General features: G+C 41.6%; 1 protein-coding gene across 3 annotated transcripts in view; it reads left to right on the top strand.

The window, feature by feature from the left end:
• Positions 1 to 27,997, top strand: part of MARCO (macrophage receptor with collagenous structure) — a 334,342-nt gene that overhangs the window by 78,196 nt on the left and 228,149 nt on the right. For all 3 annotated transcript variants that reach the window (XM_073305239.1, XM_073305235.1, XM_073305238.1), the window contains one exon: positions 9,934 to 10,015. The gene's annotated coding sequence lies outside the window, so the exon portion shown is untranslated. The remainder of the gene's footprint in view (positions 1 to 9,933; positions 10,016 to 27,997) is intronic.

The raw sequence follows: 27,997 nt of genomic DNA, 5'->3' as shown, positions 1-27,997 counted from the left end.
ATATTCCAAGCCATGTACATACCACAGCAAGTCTTTATTGGTAGGAACTTAGTGTGGCACAACGATTGCCATAAAAAACCCAGTGTTTGCCAGATTACTATAGAGAGATCTAAAATTTCATGGTTTCCTCACACACCTTAGAGTAGGAATTAACTATGGTCTTTGTGTGGTATCTTTGGTACCGTTAGCAAATTCCGATTTTGGTTTTAATGCCAGCCGCTGTATCTGTCTTGTATCAATGTATTCTTCATAAAAGGAACAGAAAAGCAAACTCACCTTTTGTTTTTAAAAATATAGTGATGTTTAAAATCCTTGTATAAAACTGCTGGAGACCTTAGGCACTTCTAAAATGCTGTAGCTGTAGCTAGCAACTTAGCAGCCCTTTAAATCTAATTTTCTCTGTTCTTGCCAAAAAAACCAAACAAAAAAATCAACCCTTTGGAATTGATGTGGTTTCAGTTAAAGCTGCATTTCAATGGAAAGAACAGGCAGTTTTTAAAATCGTTTTTCTGTTCAGATCTGAGTTACAGGCTGCTGGGGTTTTTCCTCAATGTTAGTTTAACCTAAAATACCAGCTTGAACTGGAGCTACATCAGTTTCTGGGCCTGTCATTGCAATCAACGTGGGGGAAATTCACCAGGTAGCAGAAGACTGAGGCGGGAGTCATTTGTCTCCTGCACCCCATTTCAGTCATGTGGCCAGCTGTTTAGAAGGTGCACTATGGGGCAGAATCTGTTTCATCCCAGTGGCTGAAGTTGGCTAACGGATGCGCTTCCACAGCTGCCGTGGGAGGGGGGAACTTGAGAGTCTGTGCTTCGGTAAATCTCCACTCTGACTTGTCCTCTCTGTGCTCCTGTGTGGGGCACAGCGTGTGTGCACCTATAGAGCCCCTGCCTCACATTCCCTGCTCGTATACTAGCACTTCTCAGTTGACGTATCCTGGATGCTGTCACACTGGGGCAGTGAAATAGGAAGCTGTAACCGCCTTCTTGACAGCTCACTACACCCTTTTCTCTGCTGTGCTCAGTGGAAGCTGCTGAGAATCTATCTATCTATCTTGGCCTCGAGTGGCCAAGTGAGTGTCTCAGGGTCTGCTGTTAGTTCTGTTCCTCTTGCCTAGCAGGCTAATTGAATAACTCTGTAACCGAAAATTTCTATTGCAGATTTTAAATCCTGTCCTAATTGTGTGTGTTAAATGATGTGAAGCACCTGAGTTTTGGGAAAGGATCTGGACAATTCCAAAATAGTAAAAGATATTTTTCTTAAGTTTATGTTTTTGCCTAAAAACTTTTCACTGTTTCTTTATTTATAAATGCAAAGCTGGGGCAGATCTACATGCCAAATTATTTTGCAGGTACATAATTCTAGATGTTTTTAAGTATAGATAAGTTCACATATTGTTACATATATAAACATGATTTTATCAACCTTTAAACTTTTATTCTGTTGTATTGAAAAATCTTTTTATTGAGGGCAGTTATTTTATGCATACACAGATTCACACACAAACTTACGTTTTACTGCTACTCTAGACTTTGGGACCTTTTGCCTCTTATTTCACAGTACTCCCAAGGCAAGTTAATTGCTCAGTGAACTGCATGCATATCCCTTATAAAAACTTTTGAAGCAAAATGCATTACTATTAAGTTTGTTGTAGAAAACATGGCTTTAAAATAGTCTTAAAAACAATCAGAATGCCAAATATGCATGCTTTTAAAAAAAAATTGTGTTCCATCTAATTTAGTTTGTACATGATCATTCAGATACAGAGCTAAAAATAGAGTCCGGTGTAACTGAACAGAAAAAAATAATGAGAATTATAAATGAGGCATGTTTTTAAAACAGTGATCATTAAAATCTACAGGAATTTGTCAATAGGAACTGCAAATTAGACTCAGAGCATCCAGAGCTCTTGTTAAATATCTGATCTTCACCAAAATAGTTTTAAAATAGGTATTTAGACAGGAAGAACTGGTCCTCCTCAGTCTTACCAAGTATCAGCTGATGACAAGTAATCACCCATTTGTGCAACAGTTGTGTACCATATCATATCTACAGCTGTTCAGAATTAATAATGGTATACAGCAATTTCTTAAGTAAAGTGCTTTACGAACATTATTTAGGTCTTTCAGCACTCTTGGGTGGTAGAAAACTGCTGTTTTTCAGCTAGCTAAACTAATTTACAGAATAGTTAAGGGCAAGATGTTAAAAAGTAGCTTGTGATTTTTGGCGCCTCACTGTTGGGCGCTCAACTTGAGACACCCTGAAGGGGCCTGGTTTTTGAAACTGCCGAGTTCCTCAGCTCCTGAGTCAAGCCGGAGGAGTTGTGGGAGCTCAACACTTCAATATTAGGCTCAAGTTAGCACAAGGTGGGCAGCCAAAAACTGAGGCACTCAGGCCAACATTTTCAAAGCAGCCAGTAATTCTATGTGATTTGCCCGAGACTACCCAGCAAGTCATTTCAGAGAACTTGAACCAAGGAGTCCTAACTCCCACTCTGCTCTGACCACTCGAACGCATGTCAGCCTGTTCTGCTCCAAGGACATATGACTCGCTTGTGATACAAGTGACAGTGTCACTTGCAGCAGAACAGCGTGCTACTTCAGCAAGTCTGTACAAGTGGGTTTGAACCACCGCTTACAAGCTCTCCTGGCCCACAGATTCTCCAGGCTTTGATTGCCCCTCGCTCCCTACATGCTTGAATTTTATAGTGAAAGATAGGTTTCAGAGTAACAGCCGTGTTAGTCTGTATTCACAAAGAGAAAAAGGAGTACTTGTGGCACCTTAGAGACTAAGCAATTTATTTGAGCATAAGCTTTCGTGAGCTACAGCTCACTTCATCCTCCGATGAAGTGAGCTGTAGCTCACGAAAGCTTATGCTCAAATAAATTGCTTAGTCTCTATAGTGAAAGATAGGCTATGAGCATGATTAGTAAAGCAAGCTGATTTGCAATGCTGCTCCGGTCTCCTGTTGCCTGTTGAGAACTTGGTTGTGTGTTTCCATGTGAACATCCAGCTGGCCTTAGAGAGACTGCATAAGGCTTTGCATTCAGTATCATTCATTCAGGTAGCATACCTTTTAACCATTAAAAGCCCTCACAAAGAGAAGACATCAGTGTGCCTCCACCAGTCCCAACAAATGACTAGAAAGAACAAACAGAATCCTACTTGTTCATCACTAAGCCCTAATTCTGTTCTAGAAAAGGCCTAACTTCTAAAAATTGATAGATTTGTCAGTACCAGTGATAGGAAACCCATTGTCCCACAACAACATTTGGTCTTATGTTTCTCATCTGTATCTGAGGGTGCTAGCGATTTGACAGGGGTTTCCCAAGCTGATCCAGTGAAGGACAGGCTGGTCACAAAGCCCAGACCTGTTTCTAGCACCAAGGTACAGAACAAATAGGGGAGATGAAGAGCAAACATGGACAGTGTGATTAACTTTTTTTTTTTAAAGGTCAATTTTTGTCATCCTTGCAACATCCTTGTGTAAAAATACACAAATACATTCCTGAGATTATCGTAAGAATTGCTGTCATTGCTACAATGATATTATTATTATATAGAGTCTAAAGACCTCAACCAAGATTGCCCTATTGTGCTGGGTGCTGTACAAACACATAGAATGTCTGCCCTGAAGAATGTGGTCTAAATAGCTAAGGCAGACAAAGAGAGGGGATGGGAATCAGAAACTCAGAGTGGTTACATGAGTTGCTCAAAGTTACCCAGCAGGTCAGTGGCACTGTCAAGAACAGAATGCAGTTCTCCTGACTCCTAACCTTATGCCCAATCCACAGATCCACTCTGCCTTTCATTGCCCATTTATGAATGGGAGATGGGTATCTACAGGACAATCTGTCTATTAAAATGTGTAGCACCCTGAACAAATTGAGAACTTCTGGAATATGATGACAATAACTTTCCATGTCAGAAGGAGTGGATCATTATCCTTTTGTGATTTAGCACCTTGAAGAGCAATTCAGCATGGCTGCAGGTTAAAAGTCACCCAACTTGTTGGGTTAGGATTGTAAGTGTAAAAGTTTAGTTGAGTGTGCACAACTACTCTGGAAGCAGGGTTTTATGATTGGCTTAGAATGGAAAGCAAATCAGCAACAGAACCTTGGTCTCCTAACTTCCAGCCCCATGCTCTGTCCACTATAGCATGGTGTCAGCTGAGAACTAGATTTCATTAGACTCAAGTGCCAGTCCTGACTCTGCCACTGACTGCGAGATCTTGGACAAGTCATATAATTTTTATATGCCTCAGTTTCTCCATCTTTAAAATGCCGGTCACTATGCTTATCCACTTTTATAAAGCTCTTTATTATTATTAATAAAGTGTTATGCAATATCTCAATAAAATCAGTGGGATCAGCTAACAACATTTTATTCTCTATATTCTCGAGAAGCATTTTTCTAACGTATAACGTTTATTAACAGGGTTAATGTAGGACAATGTAGCCAGGGGGAAGGAGTCATTTCCTTAAAGAAGAATGGGGTTGTTGGGCAAATACCACTCACTGAAAGGGTTCACAAAGCTATGGGTAGGTGTTTGGGAAACTCTGGAAATAGATGAATTAAGGGTAATAGTCACCAATAAGAATGCATTGCCGTTTTGTCTATTAACATGAAAAATATAATGCAACCTGAGTTCCTTAAATAGCTAAGATATCATTGTTGACGCAGGAAATTTGAAAGAACAGATTCATTGTTGTTTAGGTTTTTGAAGAGAATCTGTTGTTTCAGTCTCCTTCCTGTTCTGCTGGAAAGAAGAATACAATGTTGTGGATATTTTTCCTTGTACCTATGGTCGCATTTCACTAGGAAAAAACTGAGGCTGTACTAGTCATTAACCAATCCTGTCCTGTAAATGGAATGCACTTAATAGAGTGCTGTGGTATACCCTGAATTTTACCTATAGATGTCTCTTTCACTGCATTATGATCTTTTCCCACTATTGTCAAGTCTTGAAGATATAGAGAATGCTCAGAAGCTAATAAAAGGGACAAAGCACCTGTCCAGAGTATATCGGCAAACAGGGTAAAAAGCATATTAGTAAAGTTACCCTAATGTGGCTATAATAGACAGTAGCTGGTCAGCAAATGTTTTGTTTTGATTTCATTTTCAGATAAAATGGAGAAAAATTTTTTGAAGAAGCCAATATTATCTCCAGTGATTTTTGACTTTTTGGTAAAAAAAATAAAATAAATTTTTGTTTAATCGAAAACCCAATCTTGTGTCGAAAATCAATTTTAACAGAAACTTTTTGGCCAGTTCTAAACTATAGTCCCTGAGCTTCCTTTTCACTTTGCAGTGCATTTTCATTGAGTTTAGATGTAAAGCAATAGAAGTGTCAACAGTCTTCACCATAGGGATGCAAAAAGGCATCAGTGGGTGGGGGCAAGTGATGGGGCTGGAGGTGAAAGGGGAACAGTCCCAGTATCAAGGGAGGGAGACCCTTGCCAAGGGACAATAGGCAGCTCCTTCCCCTGGGAGTCTCTGATTGACCAGCATTTCCCAGCTCTCAGGATTTAGCCCAGTGCAGGGGCCGTGTGGAGCCTCTTTTGGCTCCATTCATTATGGCTTAGTGGAAAGGGGCCCTATAACTTCCACGCTGGAACCAATTAAATGCCTGGTTTAGGAGAGCTTGGGTGATGGGTGGGTAGCGCCCCTCCCCTGTGTTAAAGTTTAATAAAAATTGCAGTCTGCCACTTAATTCCATGCATGCCTCTGTTCTCATTTTGCTGCTATGTCCACATCAGTAGCCGTGCTCTAATGCCTTTACATACCCAACCCTGAAGCCTTATATCCCTTTAGTGGAACATCCCAAGATTTAGAAGCCAGCTCACTATGCTCTGAACTTTCCCTTTAACTTGACTAATATCACCATTTCACTTTACCAGTGTGCTACTGCCTGGAAGCAGCAATTGGAATCAGAACATATATTACATTTCCCTGAAGACCCCAAGGTGTAACACTGAAAACAAAGGCTTAGCTACCTAAATAATTGCTCATTCTGTATGAATATTCTCAGCAGTGCAGCAACAGGATCAAAACAATGCTATTAAAGGCACAGTAAGTGTCAAGAGAAGAAAGTGACAACACTTACAATAAAAGCTAGAGTGAATGCTTACAAGAAGCTGCCAACCACCCTCTGATACATTTAAACAACCCTTAGGCTTGCCAACCAGTGTCACCCAGGAACCACAAAATACCTGATTCAAAGCCCTAGCAGGGGAATGAGCAATAATTAGTTACAGCATGGGAAGGCACATCCAAAACGTTTTTTAAAAACAGAACAAGACTCCAAATTTCTGCTTCTATCAGACAAAGCTTATAGGCTTAAAAAAAGAATCCTGCAGACCCTAACTCTCGCGAGTAGTGCAGCCGAAGTCAATGAATTTGCATGAATAAGGACTGCTTGGGTCAGGAAGGGCTTACATAAATTTGAGCTGAGTCCCTATAGCTTCAAACTTGGGTGCATAAAGTTAGACAGCTGAATAACTGTCCTAATTTTCTGAGTTGCTGAACACCCCCAGCTCCCATTCAAGCCCTCAGAACAATCAGGTCACTTAATTAGGTGCTGAAATATCTGCATAGATGTCTAGCTATGGGCACCCACATCTGAAAATGTGGTTATAGTGATCATGGAGCTGCTCTTGCTGCCATGGTGGACAATAAAATTAGCTACTCGTTTCACTAGCAGCGTGACTGGACCCCATTTCACTCCCTCTCTTGGTTGTTGTCCATGATGTAAAGCAGGGGTCTCAAACACGCGGCCCCCAGAGTTATTTCCTGTGGCCCACCAGGCTCCCCTCCCCCTGCTCCCCGTCCCCACAGTGTGCTGCGTCCCCGCTCCTCTGCCTACCTACAGGCACTTCTGGCCACCAAACAACTGTTTGGCGGCGCTTAGCGCTTTCCAGGAGGGAGGGGAGAGGAGCGGGCAGTTGCTTGCTCAGGGGAGGTGGCGGGGAAGATGTGGGGATTTGGGGGCAAGGGTGGGGATTTGGGAAAAGGGTTGGAATGGGGGGCGAAGGGGTGGGAAGAGGTGGGGCAGGGGTGGGGACTCATGGAAGGGGTGAAGTGGGGGCGGGGCCGGGGGCAGTGTGGAGGGGTGGGGTGTCAGTGATGTGGCCCTCGGGCCAATGTACTAGTCCTCATGTGGCCCTTGTGGTGATTTGAGTTTGAGACCCCTGATGTAAAGGAACCTTAGTTGCTGTCACTATACGCATGAGTGGAGATGGACAAATGCATTAGATTCTCACCCCACTCTGGCTCCTGTAAACTAGGGAAAGAGGCTGGAGCAGCACAGAAAGGATCTAAATTCCCAGGACCTGATGAAGAAGACAACAAACTCTAGCAAGACCTATCAGGGGCATGAAGGGGTGGAGTCCCTGCACACAGTTGGAGTCCCAGCTGCAGAGATCTGGGCAGTGCTGCTGTCTGTAGGTAGACCTCCTGGGTGGTCTAATTTACACTGGACTTGCTCCAGTCTCCAGAGCAGCTCAGAAACAGACAGGTGCACAGGTGGTTTTAAAGCCAGCTTAGCCATCCCTCTTCCCCTTGGGCTGTGAGCACTTAGAGGTGCAGCCTAGCCTCTGACCCAATGTCACTAATGCTGCATACTTTGTCACAGAATGTGTGACACTGAGCAATATTGCACAAACCAGGACCCCATTGTGCTAGGGGCTGTTCAAACACAGAAAAAAAGATGATCCCTGTCCCCAGGAGCTTACAGCCTCAGATGAGATAACAAATGGAGACAGACAGGGAACAAGGAAACAATGAGACAGTGCTGGTCAGCCTGATAAGCAGTGATCTTGGCACACCAGCAGCTGTTACGAATGTTTGAGTGGAGCTCTTCCCAAGTGTGAGGGGAAGCATGGGCAAAAGCAAATGTTTGAAATTTAACAATTGGGTGATGGAGGCTGACATCATGGGCTGACAGAAGGTGAAAGTCCATATCGTTCAATATTGAATGAGAGACTATAGGTAGGGTGTGGATAGGTCGTGAAGAACCTTGAAAGTGAAGATAAGTGAGACAGGGGAGGGATTCAAAGAGAGGTGGTATGGTTCAAGTGACAGGCTAGCAAAGTGATCTTTAGAATTGCATTCTGAATGGATATAAGTAAGTAGGGTAACAAGGCATTTTCCAAGGCCAAAGAGAAGGATGTTGCAGTAATTAATATGTGATATGAGCCCTTGGATGAGCATTTTAGTTGTGGGGATAGACAGGAAAGGCCACAATGTTGTGTAGAAAGAATCTGCAAGACTTAGACATAGCCTGGATGTGAGGACCTGGAGAGCGTCCCAAGTCGAAGACTACATCCACGTTGCAAGGCTGCCTGACATGCAGAATGATGATCGACAAAGGATGGAGCAGCGGGTCAGAGTAGTAGCTCTGTTTTAGCCAGGCTGAGCTAGACATTCGTGACTAGATAGCCACGAGGTAATTTCAGAGAGAGGGGCTGAGATTTTAGTTTGGAGGGAGGAGACTTGTTTGGAACAGAGAGTTAAGTCTGTGAGTGTTCAGCATAGAGATGGTAGTTGTATTTGTGTTTACGGATGAGATCACCCAGAAATAAGGTGCAGAAGGAGAATAATAGTACTTTACACATAACATCATTCACTTGCAGTTCTTAGAACACTTCACTATAATTATTATTTTATTTCTACCAAAATATTTTATAAATATCAATTAAACTGCAAAATATCTTGTAAGCAGTAGTATCCCCATTCAACTGATGGGAAAATTGAGGCATATAAGTGAGATAACTTGCCTAAGATCACACAATGGTTTATCTGCAGAGCTGGGATTGGAAGTCCTGACTCTTGAATCCCACATTGCCCTGTATGAAAAGCTTTTGCGTTTTCCCCTTTTATTTGTTTGCCACATTGAAGTAGCAGATATAATTCTGCAGGTCACCTGTACTCTCATGCCCTACATGGGAACATGAAGGACAACTCCTTATTACATTAAAACTTGTTATGACCCTGAGGCAGCATTACTAAGAGTGGCAAAATGTGCTGCAAGACCTCACTCTGCAAGACCTCACACAGAGGGTGAACTCCTGGTCTCGCTGAAGCCAGTTGGGGCACTCCCATTCAATGGAGTCAGGATTCCATCCCCAGTTTTTGGTGTTCATGCTAGGCTGAATACTTCCGGAAAGGGAACAGGAAAGGGAACAGTAGTGTGACGGTGTTGGGTATAAGCACAAATACCATACTGGGAGCCCTAAATGCAAAGGATACAGGCAATGCCGCCATTTGAGGAATAGATCACGCTAATATTACTTCTTTTGGAATATTTGGGCCACATTCTGAGTAAATCCACCAGAGTAAATCCAGGTTTATGTCAGCGTACCTGAGATCAGAACCTGGCCTTTTGTCCGCTATACCGCCCAGTGGCGTTTCTTCAGCTTGAAGGAAATCTGCGCAAGGTCAAAAATCGCTGGTCCATTCCAAGCTGCAGAAGGCCCAGAGTACAGCAGCAGTACCCTGGTTGCATTCCATAAGTAGTGCCAGAACACAGAGGTGGCACTGTGGCCCCTGGCATTCTTTGGAAACCCTGCAGTGGCTGTAATTATTACTATAATCCCTGGCTGTAGTAGCACCCACTGCCTGGCTATGCAGATAATCCTTGCCCTACTTTTATGCTGAGAGAATTCTGTCCCTTTAACACTGTATTAGTCCCACATGCAGAGCCTCCAGCTTTGTGACGGGGGTGTTGCTTTCACCCTAAAAGAGCACTCCTGGCAAAAAATAAAGCATTGTGGTAAGATAAGTAGGCCAGCAGGCTGCAAAATGATCTACCAGGGAGTCCGCTGTAAAGATACTGGAGACAACCTCCAACTCTGAGCCCACAGCCCCAGAAGGGGAGGAGGAAAACATGATAAAACATAGGGTTTGACATGCACGCTTGTTGTTTTTCAGGTTTCCAGGCCTCTAAGAGTCACTTTGACATTCATAGTCTGACAAATGGGTATGTGTTCTGTATGAGGACAGCTGAAACAAGGTAAGATTACATTACTCAGCTATGCGGCCCTCCTTCGCGGGACTGCCATATGCTGTACATATTGCCATGAGGCTTTCTAGACAAAAATAAATGGTTGCAAAGATCCTGCTTTTTAAAACTGGCTTCCCAGTTTGTACCTGCTGGTTTGAGAGTGCAAACCAGGAAGGCATCTAACTGCCAACCATTGTGCCAACAAGTGTTTGTGGGCAAACCATTGTGGGTACAAAATTAGTGGTTACATTCTTAGCGCTAGCCTAATTTTTAAGGCATTGTATGGGAGTAGTAGTGACCCATTATTCGATGCTCCTATGTAGGAATGAATATGCAATATGAGAACAGCTTCTTAGCAGCAGCTAGCATGTTTCTTGTTGTTGTGGATTAAGTTATACTTTAAAATGTTTATGTCTGCATTCTGGTACCCTAATTTACACTGAATTCACCTTACTGCATGGACCATCTCAGTGAAGTCAATTGGCTACTGTGACACAGAGACCCCTTGGCAAAGGGTCCCCTGTTCTTTACAAACATTTCTCATCTCAGACCTGATAAACTCACTACACCAAACACATGCCTTACAGGATGTTTATCCATAAATAGTAACAGGAAAGGTATCTACAGAAAGCTCATAACTTGTCAAGATTCATACTTTTTGCGAAATATACATACATAGAACTGTACAAACATTCAGGTAACATTTAAGGAGTAATGTATTTATTGTGAAAGCATGCATTAGGGCCTTAGAGTACAAATTAGTCACCAGGCAATAAAGAGTCTCAGTGTTGGCTAAGTTGGGCAAAGGGAGCCTGTCACCCCGCCCTGTTTGGCTGGTGATGTAAAGTGAGGTTCAATTGTTTAGCCTTGTGCAATACTAAGACTGTAAATGGGAAACCATCAGAGGCAACACCAGTCAAACTCACTTACAGGTAAAAAAGAATCTTTACAAGAAGATGGGGTTCACCCTGACTGTGAACAGAAACAAAAGACTTCTTTTCAGTATAACACAAACAGAAATACAGAAACACTCTGTATCCATTAACTGAGGAAAACCCTTTGTGGGGCAGGGATAGTTTTATGAATATTTGGATCCTGATTTTGAAAAACGAGCCAACTCTACAATAGTCTGGACTTTTGGCTGGGGGTGGGGGGAGGGATTACTTTATATAGGGTGACCAGATGTCCTGATTTTATAAAAAGAAAAGGAGTACTTGTGGCACCTTAGAGACTAACAAATTTATTTGAGCCTAAGCTTTCGTGATGCATCCAGATGCATTCAGTGGAAAATACAGTGGGGAGATTTATATACATAGAGAACATGAAACAATGGGTGCTACCATACACACTGTAACCAGAGTGATCACTTAAGGTGAGCTATTACCAGCAGGAGAGTGGGGGGCGGGAAAGGGGGGGAGAGGAAGCTTTTGTAGTGATAATCAAGGTGGGCCATTTCCAGCAGTTGACAAGAACGTCTGAGGAACAGTGGGAGGTGGGGGATAAACATGGGGAAATAGTTTTACTTTGTGTAATGACCCATCCACTCCCAGTCTCTATTTAAACCTAAGTCAATTGTATCCAGTTTGCAAATTAATTCCCATTCAGCAGTCTCTCCTTGGAGTCTGTTTTTGAAGGGTTTTTTTGAAGTATTGCCACTTTTAGGTCTGTAATCGAGTGACCAGAGAGATTGAAGTGTTCTTCGACTGGTTTTTGAATGTTATAATTCTTGACGTCTGATTTGTGTCCATTTATTCTTTTATGTAGAGACTGTCCAGTTTGACCAATGTACATGGCTCAAATATGCTCAAATAAATTTGTTAGTCTCTAAAGTGCCACAAGTACTCCTTTTCTTTTTGCGAAAACAGATAATGCCCCTCTGCCATGTGCAGAGGATCTGGAATTTCTGCGAATAGCCAGTGTCAGGGACTGGACATCACAGAGGAACGATTCAAAGGGCCTCAGGGGTTGGGTGCTACTGCTAACCTGCAAGGCGAAGTTAGGGCTGGCAGAGCCCAGAGACGAGTGCTTGAATGGCTGAAAGCGTGGTGGTGCCAGGGAGCTGACACCCAGCTACCACAAGAAAGACTTGCTGTTGCTGGGGTCGGGGAGTAAGAAGGTGACTCCTGGTCCTGGGCTCCCTGAGAACTATCACAGCTTCTTGTACGATGCTACTTAGGGTGAGTAAGAGTATCAGTTCTGGTCTACGCTAGAAAATTAGGTCGGTTTAACCACAACCTTGAGCAGCATAGTTAAGACAACTTAAGTCCCTGTGTAAACAACACTAGGTTGATGGAAAAATTCTTCGGTCGACCTAGCTACCACCTCTCGGGGTGGTGGGTTACCTATGCTGTTGGGAGAACCCCTCCTATCAGTAAAAAAGCCGAGGAGTACTTGTGGCACCTTAGAGACTAACAAATTTATTTGGGCATAAGCTCTTGCTGATACAGACTAACATGGCTACCGCTCTGAAACCTCCTGTCGATGTAGGTAGTGTCTATACTGAAGCACTGCAGCTGTACCACCGTAGCATTTTAAGTGTAGACAAGCCCTTAGATTGTGGTCTAGTTTCTAGATAACATCTCATACAAGTTACTTGTTTCAGTCTGAGTTTTAGGTGCTAAAATCGTGGTTCAGGGACACTAGCAACCTCCTCTTTTGCATTTTCTTTATATTCTGTTATGTGCATTGTTGCATGGTTCTGCATGAAAAAAGGTCTGATATGCACACAATTTTGAGTTATAAGCCCTTTCTAAGGTTTGTCTCCCCTCACTTTTTTAGCTTTAGAGTTTGGAAGCATAAAGAAAACATAGGCGCATAGCTGAGGAGAATCAGAAGACACTTTTATTCTTTTTAAAGTCATAATAAGTCAATTGGGCAAAATTATTCAGTGGAATTACACCACGGATGAATTTGGCCTCTTTATAAAAATTGCTGGTTTTGTAGAAAGTATAGCTCTTGATTTGGGACTAGAAGAATGAAACAGATTATTTTATGCATTTGGGATATTCAGTATATTTCTGATACACAAACCTTTCATTAAATCAGAACTCTTTGAGAGAGTAGAATAAACTTGAGCTATTCCTGACATAGAATTTGAAGAAGCTATGTTATAAGGTTAGTGCAAGATAAATTTTTCTGAACTGCTTTGCTGAAATCTGAACATTCTAAATCTTTTTTCATGCTGACTAGTGAGAGAGATTGCTCTGTATTAATTTGGACTTCATACATGTCACATGATACTAATACATTCCAAAAGCTAAGATACAAGATTACTCCTTAACCATAGAACTAACCAACAGGAATTTTAATCAAGACAATATCCAATAATGAATAAAGACTGAATGTTTTTGGAGGTGATCCAAAATACACAGTTGGGAATTTTAATCTTGATCGTCTTTGAATTTTGTAAAAAGGATTTAAAAGTTTGTGGATCGTGCCAGTCTGGGCTGATTCCAGAAATGAGCCATCTAAGGTATTAAAGTGTTTCATCTGTACAGACACTGAATATTGCAAATCTGTCTCAGTAATTGATACCAGATAAGTTAAAAATGAACCAACCTAAGTAACTGAAAAAACTTGTTTCTGCTAAAATATAATACTGTAACATAAACGGAAAAACAGATACAATGTCTAGCCTTGATAATTTTTCTGACAAAATTAAGGCATTCGTTTTTCATAATTTATCGATTAACTTGCTTAAAATTATTAAAGCTATAATTGTAGCTGATCACCTGAAATTAAACAGCAGGTTTCTTACTCAGAGAGCATGTATATACATAACATAAACATGTGTGCACGCATCTATATCACCATATCTGCTATCATGATCAAAGTTTCCAAAAGTACTTTCAGTTATTGCTGCAGAGAAGGGACATACCTTCTTCCAGTTCCTCATGTTGTTATGTATGCTACTGCTTTAATGCCATATTCTGCATGAAGTTTCTTTAATGGAAACCAATTAAAACAGGTTTTGCTACTACCTGGCTGGAAATTCAGAATACTTATTGTACATATTTATCATAATATACTTGGCTTACGTGCATTAAAGTACATTCTTTTCCCCCAGTTTCTATTCAGCATAATTATACATGCAGTCATTTAAAACAATTTAAGAAAATGAAACCATTGAAATGGCTCATTTTAGGCTACCCTAATGTCTCAGCTGGTAAAACAGTATCACTGAGCTTTTTCTTGGGGGAGATTAGAATTTAGGCACAATTTAGGGATTTCAGCTCTTTTAAATTGGAAAGGGACGGGGTCATTACATAAGTGCTGTTCCCTGTCTCTGAAGAGAGGCCTAGCTTACATCTCTTTCAGGATTTGATTACTACTGTATCTAAATATTTAAGTGAAAAGATAGTAGGGGTTAAAGAGGAGGGGAAATTATTCACATTTTTTTGTTTCTTCCTAATATTAATGCAAGTCCCAGCTACTTTATTTTCATCTTTCAGCCAGTCACATGATTTAATCTCAGCTATGTAGTGAAAGTTTAAAAGCCTAATGCTGTAAGCTATAAACCGAACTAAGCACAGAAAGGAATTTACAGTATGTTAAAAGAAAAGGAGAAGAACCTAATAGAGTTATAGACATTTCAAGGATAGAATAATCAAGTGTGTACAATATAAAGCAGAAGGTTCATAATGATTGAAAAGTTGGGGGGGGAAGCTATTTTGTAGTAGCTCCATGAACTTTGGCTGAACCTTTCTATTTGGCAGCCTCCAGTAAGGACAGCCTAAGATGAGGCATTAGGGTTTGAATCTGAGAAGCTGACATCAAGCAGACAGCAAGACATGATATCTTATTTTCCTGAGCTATGCTGACACAAATTGAACTCCACTTATTATTTTCTTATGCCAGTAAAGTTGCACTTGGCATTTAAACGGTTTGCTTGCAGATGTTCGACCATTGGCTGTCTTCATTTAAATAATTTGCAGATTGTTTCGTACGATTAAAAGACAGCAACTATTTCTTCATGAGTCCAGTTGTATAAGCTTTCCTTTTTTCTTCTTTGACCTTGTGTAAGGTAAGAATTTGGTGTTAAATCCAAGTACCCAAAGGGTACAAAGCCAGTTTTCTGTGTTATTAAAGGAGGAAAACTGAGAATGGAGGAAACTTGCCTTTAAACTGTTTGACTGATTTCAGTAAGGAGAAAAGACGAATGTTATTAAAGATTTCTGCTCAGGAAAATAAAAGTTCAGCTTCTTAAGCAGTGCATGTTTCTTAAGCAGACAGTGTAAGTTGTGACAACATTGAATATTGTACATAGGGTGACCAGATGTCCCGTTTTTATAGGGACAGTCCCATTTTTGGGGACTTTTTCTTATATAGGCACCTCTTACCCCCACCCCGTCCCGTTTTTTCACAGTTGCTATCTGATCACCCTATGCATAGGAACTAGTTAACAATGCTTAGAATGTGTGTTAATTATCGGTCTTAACACACAGCACAATTGTGCATCAAACCTGGCATCTAGATACCTCCCATTACTTTTTTACATCCGATGCTTGATCTTTTCGAATCGCTGACATACGTTCACTGTGTTAGATTTTACTTATTCATAGGAAAGAGTCTTTTGCTTGGTACAATGTATTGTTTTTATTTGCTTGTTTGTATTCTTAGGCAACACATACACAGAGAATACTAGTGAATAGCTCTTAGAAGAAAGTAAGATGTCAGTCTACATTACAACTGCCTGGGGTGAATGGAGAGAATTCATAAAGGGTTAGAAAAAAAGACAGTGCTTTATAATGAAATGTACTTCATGTAATTTATGACTACGTAGTCAGAGAGTAGTCTGTCTTTCCCCATCTCTACCCCCACCCCTACTGTCTAGCAATTCTTAATAATGGTCTGGGGGGAGAATGTTCTCTACCACTTATTAAGTAACTCTTTTCATTTTACCAAAAGAGTTCTCTTTAAGAATTACAAGGCATAATCTGACAACATGGCCAATAATTTAAGAAAGTGTTGTCCACTAGACAAGACTGGGAGTCAGGAGATGTGGGGAAACCCTGGTCCCATTGAAGCCAATGGGAGTTTTGCCATTGATGTCAGTGCGGCAAGGATTTGATCCAAGGTTCTGTTCCCAACTATTTTACTGACTTGCTTGGTGATCTTGTGCAAGTCATCTATAACAAAACATGCCTCGGTTTCTCCATCTGTAAAATGGGGATAATAATGTCTGAGGTAGTACAAATGGTGAGGACTTGCAGCTGGGTGATTCTGCTTCAGGAATGGGTTGAATGTCACATATGGACGATCAGTGCAAAACAGTTCTCCCAAATTGCAGTGTGCTGTTCATGAAAAATGTGAAAATACACATTATTTTTGAGATATATCTTACCTAAGGCAATATTTTAGCATGATTTGATAAATTGCACAGGAAGCAAGGGAAAGAATTGGTGTGTCTGCTAGACTACCAGGCAGCAATTAAGGAGGATAAAGACATTGCAGAGAAGTTTAAATGATTTCTTTGCATCAGTCTTCCCCACAGAGGATGCTGATGGATACCTACTCTTTTCTAGTAATAAAGATGATATACTGTCAGAAATTGAGGTTTAAGAATAACATGGCTTAGTTGCTAACACAAATACACAATCTCTAATTAAATCTTCTATACCTGACGACCGGGCTCTATCTTTAATAAATGAACTCTCAGCGATCCTGTGAATTACTAGCGACTAAGCCTTTTCTCAGTACTCCAAGTAGTGTGATTGTAATGAAAATTAATAATATATATTATTATGTAATATGGATATAGTATACCCAGCACAGCTCCTGCAAAGGAAAATCATGCCTCACTAATCTGTTAGAATTCTTAGAGCATTTTAACTAAATAGTAGATTAAATAAAACTTGCTGATATGTTTTATTTGGACTTTCAAAACACTATTGTCAAAGTCCCTCTCAAGAGACTGTTACAAGAGGCTATTAAGAAAAGTGGTTATGGAATGACAGGCAAAGATCCATCACAGATTAGAAACTGTCTAAGAGACAGTTTAAGAAGAGTAGTAATAATTGGTCAATTTTCAGTATTGCTAGTGGGATATCCCAAGATCCAATACTAGGAAGTGTCTTTATTATATTAACAATCAGAAACGGTGGTAAACAATTTGGTGGCAAAATTTGTAGATGACAAAAAAGTATTTATTTTAGTCAATATTAAAGGAGCCTGTGAGAACCTTGACTAAGAGAGGGAAATAGGCAGTATGATGGCACATGTAATTAATTGCTGAAAGTGCAAATTATTGTACTTAGAAATAAATAATTTGAACTGTTAACATACATTGTTGGACTCTAAATTAACTGAAACCACTCAGGAAAAAGACCTTGGCCTCAAGGTGAACAGCACAATGATAATCTCTGTACACTGTTCATCGGTGGTCGAATTAACAAACAAAGTGTTTGAATGCATAAAGAATGGGATAGAAAATAATACTGGTACAATCAATGGTATGCCCTCCCATGGACTACTGTGTTCAGTGCTATGAAGTTATCTGATTAGAGTATGACCATGCAAATCATTGTTGCTACACTGTTATATAATTGCAATTAATCTTATACAAAGTGTGATGCATAGCCATAAAGGGTTAAGCAGCCTCCAGGCTAATTGACCCAGATTCAACCTTTAGGGACATATTGGTAGATTATGTTTGTGTTTTTATGTGTTTACATATATATTGTTAGAGGTTAACAATGTAATCAAACAGTCCCTGTCTATGCTGTATTCTGTTAATTCAGAGATCAAAAGGACATCTTAACATTTAAATGAACTGTAAACATAGTGATATCACTGTATTCATCTCTCTTTGAAAAGTATAACAAATCACCTGCGAATGGTGGAAACAGGCAATTGCCTTATGTTAATCCGTGTATCTGATTACTGGTGGTGCTTAGGAAATAGGTCTCCTTCAAAGTCTCCATGATTGCCTATTGTTTGCCTAAGCTGTCGAAGAAGACCTGGAACCTTATAAAAATGTCTTGGGTCCTGATCCTTTTTATCTCAGATCTTCTTGATGCTTCATGCAGGGGAATCTTAAGTCCTAAGACTGAGATCTCCAGAGTCCCATCTGGATCACCCTAAGTATTATCATTGGACTATAACCTATGGACTAATTCTGAAAGAACTCTTTGCAACTACAAAGCTCACCATTTCTACTATAAATCTGATCTCAGAACTGTACTCATGTCTGTATGTACATTGATCTTTTAACCTATACTCTCTCTTTTCTTTTTTAATACATTTTAGTTTAGTTAATAAGAATTGGCTGTAAGCATGTATTTGGGTAAGATCTGGAATATTCATTAACCTGGGAGGTAATGTGTCTAATCCTTTGGGATTAGTAGAATTTCCTTATATGATTAATCAGATTTTCAGTAATCCTCATCATACTTGACTTGGGTGTCTGGGTGGAGGCCTAAGTCTGGGTTAATTTAAGGGAACTGTGTTGTTAGCTTCTGGGTAACCAGTAAGATATTATAGAAGCTGTTTCGTTCGGACTTGGTAAATCTAAATATTGGAATATCCACCAGCTTTGGGGATTGTCTGCCCCATTCTTTGCAGTTCACCCTAATTGAGTAACTCAGCGTGGCTCCCTGGGACTCCGATCACAAGTGTCTTTCACCATATCTCAAAAAACTGCAGAGTCAAGTGACAAGAATGATTAGAGACACATGAGGAAAGACTAGGTCTGTTTAGTGTAGAAAAATAATATATACTAGGGGACATGGTGGAGGTATAATGAAGGTCAATCACAAGCTCTTGCAATAGCCTTTCTCTAAAAAAGCTAGAGACATTTAATTAAACATTTAATGAAATGAAAAGTCAACACATTTATAAATTATAAAAGAGAATATAGCACATAATTAACTGTAGAACTCACTGCAACAAGAGACCATTGGGGCTTTAGACTGGTCAAAAAAGGTTTGGGCACTTATAAGGATATGAGACTATCCATAGCTACATTAATATAAGTAACTTTTTAGAAGAGAGATATGCTATTTGTTATAGCATAAACCAATCAAAAACTGACTGCATTAGGAAAACACTTCCCCTATCTGCAGGTTATTCCATATTTGCCATCTTCAGTTAGACACCTTGCACGGAAGCATTTGGTGCTGGCTACTATGTGAAACAGGACACTACTGAAAACAGACCATTGGCTTATCTGGCATGGCAACCCCAGCACTTCTGCAAAGCAGGGAAATCACAAACATTTAAACAACTCACTTTATTATAGATACAAAGTATCAGTTCAGGCGAGAATTATTTTTAGATGACCAAAAGAAACAAAATACAGGGGCAAGTGACTGCTAAAATATTTCCAAATAAGTTGGCACATGTTAATGTGCAGTGTAAGAACTTGGACTTCCATGTGATGTAGTGTGATGTAGAGATAAGATGGGGAGGTGAAGTTGTATATTTTTCATGGAAGTATTGTTTTTCTGTTTAGTAGCATTCGAATCAACCATATACTTTTACTTACTGATTTAGTCAGAAGTAATTTGTACAATGATTGTGGCCTTGTCTGTACTTGGGATTCTTGCCGCTGGTGACCAGCAACTGCACCAATGCACAGTGTAGATAGGGAAAGGTGCAATTGTCCCCTCCTGGAAACGGACATAAACTCAATTGGTACAAATCAGTTTTCCTTAGTTATGGCTGGGTTTTATATTGGTGCAGCTATGCAAGTTGTTGGCTGAATTGGCATGTCTGTTTAGTGTCAGGTCAGGCTATGCCTGCTACCAAAGCCATCCCGTCCCTAGGATGGACCAGGGCAGTCGCCCTGGGCCCTGCATGTTGGGGAGCACCGCACTTCGGGATGAGGGGTCCAGGGCGGCCTGGAGGGTTAGAGGGGGGCCTGGCTCTGGCAGCAGCAAGAGACTTGGCCCCAGCCTGCCACATTCCACTCCGCCCCGCTGGCTCCTGGCGTCGTTTGGGGGAGGGGGCAGGAAGAGGTGGGGTAGGATGGGGTGGAGTGGGGGCAGGGCCTGGGCCTGGGCCAGAGCTGGGGGGGGGGATGTCCCAGGCCCTGCATCCCCCTAGGGTAGATGAGAGTAGATGGCACTACCTGTGGCTCATCAAACCCAGTGCCTTGTGGGTAGCCCAGGAGGGTTAAGGCTAAGGGAGCAACCCCTGACAGTAAAGCCCCACTGCCTTATGGGTGAATTTGGGAGAATGTAAGGCTATGAGAGTAAACTCAGACAGAAAATCTGAAGTGGAGCCCCAAAGGCCATAAAGTACTAATATTTTAGTATCTTTCCAGCAACTTCTGCAGCAGATCAGGTACCAGATGTATTGGTGCTTGCTCCCCTCTGGATTTTACTGGTGATGACAAGCAGGGGGGCCTGATGCATGGGCAACTCAGGGCCTCCATTTCATCTGCCCAGGCTTACACCCTGGAGAGGTACTCCAGCTTCGCCTCGAGCATCAACACAACACGGAAGGCAGCAGTCACCGGATCTAAGCTCTTACTTGATTGGCATAGAGTTGAGCGCCAGGGACTGTCTCCGACAGTGGGAGAAATCATCATATCTCACTGGATAACCACTGTCTGCCATAAAACTGGGCAGCCCCCAGACAATAGGGTGTTGTCCCGCCACAGTCTGGCTGCTTCAATGGGTGCTTGGGGCTTAGAGTTTTATAAGTTGACAAGTGGACTTTAACCAATGCACCAGGCAAATCAAGTAAAAGGAAAGAAAACATCCTTAAAGATAGAGTGCTGGAACATTCGCACCATAAAAACTGGATTATCTGAGGACCGTCAACAGATCAACGATGCATGTAAAACTGCTGTGATCAATGATGAGCTCGGACGACTCAAAATGTGGATATTGCAACCCTCCAAGAAACACATCTAGCATCAAGTGGGTCTTTAGAGAAAAAGACTACCCATTTTTCTGGCAGGGGAAAAGTGCAGAAGAAACACAAGAGGAAGGAGTGGGATTTGCCATCAAGAACTCACTTCTGGGGATGATTGAGCCACCTACAAATGGATCAAAGAGAATTTTGGCACTATGCTTGTTCATATCTGAGGGCCCAGTCAACCTTGTGAGTGTGTATGCCACAACACTCTCCTCGTCCTCTGACATCAAAGACCAGTTCTACAACCAATTGAACACCAACACCATCAGCAAGATTCCGAAACACTAATATGCTTCCTGCTAGGGGACCTCAGTTCAAGGGTGGGACCTGATCACGAAGCATTCACCAGCTGTCTTGGTCAACACGGAAATGGTCAGAGACTGCTAGAATTTTGTTCCTATTATGATCTCTGTATAACAAACTCATTCTTCCAGACAAGACCACAACACAAAGTGTCTTGGAAACATTCCAGATCTGGCCTCTGGCATCAACTGGATCGTATCATCACAAGGTGTACCAACTTTAACATTATCCTCATTACCCACAGTTATTACAGTGCTGATTGCAATACAGACCACTCTCTGGTATGCAGCAAGGTCAGACTTAAACTAAAGAAAGTACACAGATCTAAAGTAAAAGGATGTCCTTGTATTAACATCAGCGCCATAGCAGACCAAGAAAAGTCACGTACAAGAACATACTTTAACAAGTCTTTGACACCAATGCCACAAACGCCCAGCTGTAGTGAGAGAAACTGAAGAACACAATCTACAATGTCAGTCTTTCGGAAGAAGGAAAACAAGACCAACGACTGGTTTGATGTATATTCCACTGTGTTGACACCAGTCATAGAGGCCAAATGCACAGCCCAAACCAACTACAAGAGAGACCTAAATGAAAAAACCTTACAAGCATTGAGAGTGGCAAGAACCAAAGTACAACAAACTGCTCAGTGCTGCGCCAGTGACTACTGGCTGTATTTATGTGAAAGCATCCAAGTAGCAGCTGATGCAGGCAGCATCAGAAACATGTATGATGGGATCAAGAAAGTTTTTGGTCCAACTACAAAGAAGATAGCCCCATTGAACAGGGGAAACCATCAATGACCACACCAAGCAGATGGATCACTGGGTAGAACACTACTCTGAGCTTTACTCTTATAAAAATATTGTTACACACGCAGCCATCAATGCCATTGAAAGCTTGCCTATTATGAACCAACTTGATGAATCAACTATCAAGGAGAGCTTAGCCTTGCCATAGATGGCCTCCCCAATGGAAAGGTCCACAGAAAAGACTGCATACCATCCAAGGTCATAAAATGCGGAAAACCTATTCTACTGCAACATCTTCATGAGTTGCTCTGCCTGTGCTGGAAAGAGGGTAAAGTACCACAAGAAATGAGAGATGCCAACATCATCACTCTCTATAAAAACAAATGTGACAGGAGTGACTGTAACAACTATTGTGGCATTTCCCTCCTTGGTGTTATGGGAAAAGCCTTTGCCTGAGTTGTCCTGAACAGACTTCTGTCCTTGCAGACAGAATCTATCCTGAATCACAGTGCAGCTTCAGAGATGAAAGGTCTACAGTTGACATGATCTTCTCGCTGAGACAACAACAAGAGAAATGCAGAAAACAAAAGAGACCCCTCTAAAGAGCCTTTGTTGATCTCACAAAGGCTTTTGACTTTGTCAGGTAGAAGTGGACTAGTCGCACTTCTAGAAAAGATTGGATGTCCCCCCACCCCCCAAAGCTCTTAAGCATGATTTGATCCTTCCAAGAAAACATGTACAGCACAGTCCAATACGACGGCTCAGTCTCTGATGCTTTACAGATTCATTGTGAAGTTAAGCAGGGTTGTGTACTTGCCCAAACCCTGTTTGGGATCGTCTTCTCCTTGCTGCTGAAACAAGCTTTGGTTCCTCAACTAAGAGAATCTACTTGCACACAGGAGCTGATGGAAAGCTGTTCAATCTTGCAAGACTCAGATCTAAAACCAAGACTCGGGAGGACCTTATCCAACACCTCCTCTTTGCTGATGATGCAGCAGTGACAACCCACACAGAAGATCATCTTCAAAGCCTAATGGACAGTTTTTTCCAAAGCCTGCCAAGACTTCAGGCTTACTATAAGCCTAAAAAAGACTAACATAATGTGCCAAGGAGTTTAAGAAGCATGCTCCATCACGATCAACAACTATGAACTTGAAGTGGTGAATGAGTTCACATACCTGGGGTCCACTATTGCAGTCAACCTTTCACGTGAAACAGAACTCAACATCTGCATTGGAAAACTGCCACAACAATGTCTAGACAGGACAAGAGGGTATGGCAAAACAACAAACTGGCAGAACCCACAAAGATCTGTGTGTGTTATCAGCACACTTTTGTATGGGAGCGAGACATGGACCTTATACTCTCATCAGGAAATGAGGCTCAACAGCTTTCATTCCTCGAATTTTTGGAATATCCTGAAGGGACAGAGTCACCAACACAGAGGTACTCAAACTGGACAGCATACCCAGCATGCAAACACTCCTCAAACAGAGATGCCTCCATCGGCTTGGGCATGTGTGCCAGATGAATGATGGGCACATCCCATAAGACATCCTTTACAGTGAATTGAGATCTGGAAAAGACCCAAAGGACGTCCAAAATTGCGTTTCAAGGACCTTAAAGAAGTGGACATGGATGTGGACAAATGAGAAGATCACACTCAAGACCGCAGCCTTTGGAAACAAGAGCTTAACAGAGGTCTCCGGAGTTACGAGAGGAAGCAGTCCAGCTTAGCAGGGGATAAAAGAGCTCACAGAAGGGAGAGCCCAAAGGGTCAGAACATCGCCTTTTAAATGTGACAGATGCAGCAGACGTCTCTTTCGAGTGGGTCTCTTCAGCCACGTTCACGACTGCCATAAAACCAACTGAGTAAATTCTTTACTTCTCAGGGGTGCATACCCATGGTCTTTCGAGACTGAAGGATGCCTACTATGTATTTAGGGAACAGCTACGGCTCTGTCAAAATAGAGAGGAAGGCATCATGCTAAGTACACAGAATGAGTTGGACAGTTTAACCATCAGCACCTCTGCATAAAAGAAAAATAAACTTTGGGTTAGAATTTGTTTCCTGAAGGAAACAGAGATGCCCAACAAGTCTTCGAAATTCTACAGTACTTGATATTTTTTTTTAAAAATTCTTCTTAGTTATTTGAGGTCATGCAAAAAAAATTAAGTTGCAAAGCTATTATTAAATTCAGGGCAAATTAAATTTTTAAATCTTTTAAAAATTTTATTCTGTCTTTGTCATGTTTTTTTACCCCAGATGTGGAGTACTCTCATACATTGCATGCAAGCTAATTACTTACTATTGCATTCTGTAACCAGACTTCATTAACAGAAGTAAGTCATCAATCATACTACTGTTAACTATTCTGGACTAGATCCTCAGCTGGTGTAAACTGGTATAGTGCCAATGAAATCAACATAGCTATGCCAATTTATACTAGTGAAGGATTTGGCCCTATTTTTCTATTATACTATCAATATAGCAAATTCTATTTTATAGTCATGGAAGATTAAAGAACATGTAAATAGCAAGAAGATACATCAAAAAGATTCCTTTGGTTGAAGGCATTTAAACATCCTGCTTTCCTTTTGGTCAGTAGATTGCTACATTAAACTGAGAATAATGCAGCTTGACTGGAGATGTAATTATTTTAATAGGTTTGTGGTTATATTGTAGGAAACTTTTAACTAAGAAAGATTTAATAGAAATTGAATCAACTTGTAGTATTAACCAAATATAGTCCTATGTAGCTCTATAGCCAGCCTTGGTCTCCCTTTTTAGTAATGAGACTAGGGGGAAGAATCTTAGATTCATACTCATAGACTTTAAGGTCAGAAAGGACCATCATGATCATTTAGTCTAATCTCCAGTATATTGCAGGCCACAGAACCTCACAGAATAGACCCCTAGCCTCTGGATGAATTACTGAAGTCCTCAAATTAAGGTGTAAAGACTTCAAGTTACAGAGAATTCACCATTTACACTAGTTTATATCTGCAAGTGATCTGTGCCCCATGCTGCAGAGGAAGGCAAAAAACCCCAGGATCTCGGCCAATCTGACTTGGGGGGAAATTCCTTCCTGACCCCAAATATGGCAATCAGTTTTCTCCTGAGGGCATTCTGCACCAAAAAATTAAATTTCTGCACACGATATTTTAAAATTTTGAAATTCTGCAAGTTTTATTTGTCAATAAATAAATTCAGAGGCTCCAGCATGGCAGTGGGGAGCACAGGCCACTGGCTGCATGAAGTTCTTTTATGAGGTCCTGACTACTCACCAATACCAAATCTAAAATGGCATCACCTTTTATTGGGTCAGCAACTAATTAGTGAAGAAATCTGTCAACTATCACATCCAGGAAAATCTGGGCCCTACTATTATTAGTAGCAGTTGTTCTCCAATCTATATCTGGGAAATTAAAGTCTCCCATAATCACACAATTCCCAGTAGTAGTGATTTCATTAAAAACATTACAGAGGATTCTATTCATATCCAAATCGGATCCTGGTGGCCTGTAATACACTCCAAGCACTCTAGTATCTTTCTTCCCCAAAGTGATTTTGCCCCCAAACAGACTCTGTCTTATCCATTCCATCGCTTCTAATTTATTTACAGTCTACCTCATCATTAATATACAATGCTACTCCACCACCTTTGCCTTTAATTCTGTCTTTCCTGAACAGGACATACCCTTAATACTGTACTCCAGTCGTGATTAGTATTCCACCATGTTTTTGTTATTCCTATAATATCTGATTTCACTTCCTGCTCCAGTAGTTCTAGTTCCTCCATTTTGTTACCCAGACTCCCTGCACTGGTGTACAACTATCTTAACTGTTGCTGCTTGACTTTACCCACATTCCTCACGCAATTGGGTACAGTCATTCTACTGCCAGAATCACCTATCTTACTGATATCAGCACTATCCTTCCTCTTAATGTCCATTCTTGTACCCACTTCTGTTCCTTTCTCCATTGGTGTATCCTTTCTTACTTGATTTTCTTCCCTCTCAATGTTAAAATCAGCTGTGGAGATTACATGAGCATCTCCCAACAGTCTCCTCTGAGTTCCTAGTTTAAAGCTCTTTTAATGAGTTGTGCCAAATGTCCATCCCAGAAGTCTATTTCCCTCCCTACTCAGGTGGAGTCCATCCCATGAGAACTGTCTTCTCTCCATGAATGCCTCCCAGTGGTCAAGCATCCCAAAGCCCTCCTTATAGCACCACTGCCTTAGCCATCTTAGTCGTCATGATCTTGTCTCACCTTCATTCTCCTCCTATAGGGACAGGGAGAATCCCACTGATGATCACCTGCGTCTCCATTTCCTTAAGCTTCTTCCCCAGCCTGGCATCGTGGTCCTTGATGAGTTCCAGTGAGAATCTAGCTGTGTCATTTGTTCCCACATGAAGGATAATCAGTGGATTCTTTCCTGCTCCCATTAGGACCCTCTTTAGCCTGAGGTCCACATCCCATATCTTAGCTCCCAGAGACAGCATACCCTTCTGTTCTTTTGATCAACTCTGGTGACAGGTCTGTAGAGACTAGGGAGTCCCTGATCACGTAGATCTGCCTTTTTCTGCTGATGGTGTGATTTTCTGGCCTTCCTTTTGTTCTTTCTGGCTGCGAGTCCTCTTGTCTTTTATTCTCCCTTGCAATCTTCTGCAAGTCATCCTGTATCCTCCTGGGGCTCTGAACTCTGGATATCTCCATTGACTCTTCCCCTCTTCTTAGAGGACTAGCTGCTCTGGTCTTCTTCCATGCCCTCCCTCCTTCAGCTACAGCTGGCTGTGCCTGTTCTTCATTTTCCAACTCAGCAAACTGTTCCTGAGCTGTATTTCTCCTTCACTAGCCAGTCTTTTCCTCTGCCCGGTTCTTGTAAGTCACATGGTCCCACTGACCACTTTCCTCAGCCAGCAGTCTCCCTTCTGAGTTCTTCAGTCCAGCTTAAAGAAAAGGAGTGCTTGTGGCACATTAGAGACTAACCAATTTATCTGAGCATAAGCTTTCGTGAGCTACAGCTCACTTCATCGGATGCATCTACAAGTCTTGACTTTTCCCTTCAGCTTCCTCTTGCCTTTGGTCCATCATCTGCTCGAACCCCCTTTGAAACACAGCCATAGATTCACCTGCATCTACAAGCCTGGGATCTTCTCTTCCATCAGCTCTATCGAGTAGCACTTCATACAAACAAAGCTCTTTTCAGGTACCCACTCTAGGATCATGTACATCCCGCAGCTTCCACGTCTGGTCATCTTCATTGTCTCTTCCATGGCTTTCATCACTATCACTGCTGCCTCTGTACCTGTCATAGTCTTCCCACCTAAATTCCTGCCAAGGGGCAAGAAAAAACAAACACCAAACCCCCAATCCCAAACTCCCCTTACAAACTCCCACTCGAATACCACTGTTTACAGCTCTGTTTGCTGACTGTTTGGTTGCCTTTATAGGCGTCCTAATCAGGGCTCTGCTTCTCTCACAGCACACTGCCCCCTACCACCCTCTACGAACTGAATAAGGGAAAAAACACCCACACAAAACAGAAAAAAACACACAACGCCCACAAAAAAACTTGCTCACTGCCCCTAAGGAACAGGCGCTTGTTCCTCCCTTCTCCTCCAACAGAACTTACACTCACCTCCCCCTGTTTACAGCTCTGTTTGCTGCACCTGTTCCGCTGCTCCTTGTTATCTCCTGGGAGCTTTACTGAAAAGAGAAGCAATTCACGGTCTGATTCTCCCCTCCCTTTCTATCAATTTGTGGCCCTTCAAATGGTAAAGCCACCCAAGTCTTGGCCACCTCATTGGCTTATTAATAGAACAACAACAAACCCATCAAAGTGGGGATAGGGAGCTAGAAAACAATTGAATTTGGGTTGTGGAGATAGGAATCCAGGAGGGACCCATTTCTAAATCTTCTCTTGGGTCCTGGCTCCAGGACCAGTGGTAGAAGCTCTTCTTGTGGAATCCCAAGGTAAATTTTTCAAAAGCACCTATGTTACTTAGGACCTAGAGCAGAGGTGGGCAAACTATGACCCGTGGGCCACATCCAGCCCACGGGACACGC

The sequence above is a fragment of the Lepidochelys kempii genome, chromosome 11 (assembly GCF_965140265.1).
Source record: "Lepidochelys kempii isolate rLepKem1 chromosome 11, rLepKem1.hap2, whole genome shotgun sequence".
Lineage (NCBI taxonomy): Eukaryota > Metazoa > Chordata > Testudines > Cheloniidae > Lepidochelys > Lepidochelys kempii.
The sequence above is the reverse complement of the archived record's forward strand: the minus strand, read 5'-3'. Positions and strand labels throughout refer to the sequence as shown.